The following is a 1,120-nucleotide window of genomic DNA, read 5'->3' on the forward strand; positions in this document are numbered from 1 at the left end:
CATGAGAACCCTCCAGCTCTGAACATGAGAACCCTCCAGCTCTGAACTTGAGAACCCTCCAGCTCACAACATGAGAACCCTCCAGCTCTGAACATGAGAACCCTCCAGCTCTGAACACAGCTGAAGGTGTGACCTCCACGTGCAGTTCCCAGTCGCTGTGAGCGACACCAAGTGTTGGTCTCCAGTCAGGAACGATCCTCTGCAGCTTCTTCAGTTCCCCTCAGGGAAACAGCAGCCTACACTGGTCCTTATTAGCCAACAGCTGGTTAGCTTCCTCTATCTAACTAACTAACTAACTAACTAACTAACTAACTAACTAACTAACTAACTAACTAACTAACTAACTAACTAACTAACTAACTAACTAACTAACTGACTAACTAACTGACTAACTAACTAACTAACTAACTAACTAACTTACTAACTAACTAACTAACTAACTAACTAACTAACTAACTGACTAACTAACTAACTAACTAACTAACTGACTAACTAACTAACTAACTAGCACCACAGCAGACAAAAACAAAAGCCAGTCCAGCAGAAACAGTACTGTGTCTGCCAACTGGCTTACTGGTTCCCACTGTGACTTCTCTGGATGAAAGTCAGAACTCGAGACGACCTGAAACTTTCTAACTTGTCCACGTGCTGCTCTCCCTGTTACCTTCACTGATCATCTTCTCGCAGGAAATTACAGCTTTCACAGAAAACGCAACAAATGAATGATCATTTACTTTTAACAATGTAAACACACTTTAATCACTTTACATGAACTTTGGCATTTCAATAAAATAAAACAACCGAATGAATGAATTTATCTGTTTCTATTCATAATCTTAGACTTCTTACATTTTATTATGTATGCAATTTGTCATCCTTGTTACAGAGACATGGACAAAAAGACAGGAGACAGAACTGGAAGTGTCAGAAATGAAGATGTTGAGGTTCTCCTTAGGAGAGACAAGGATGGAGAAGATCAGGAATGAGATCATCAGAGGTACAGCACAGTTGAACACCTGGGAGATAAAGTTAGAGAGGACACACTGAGATGGTTGGGACATGTCCAGAGGAGGGACAGTGGTTTGGACATGTCCAGAGGAGGGACAGTGTTTTGGACATG

The sequence above is a fragment of the Nematolebias whitei genome, chromosome 7 (assembly GCF_014905685.2).
Source record: "Nematolebias whitei isolate Nwh7 chromosome 7, NemWhi1, whole genome shotgun sequence".
Classification (NCBI taxonomy): Eukaryota; Metazoa; Chordata; class Actinopteri; order Cyprinodontiformes; family Rivulidae; genus Nematolebias; species Nematolebias whitei.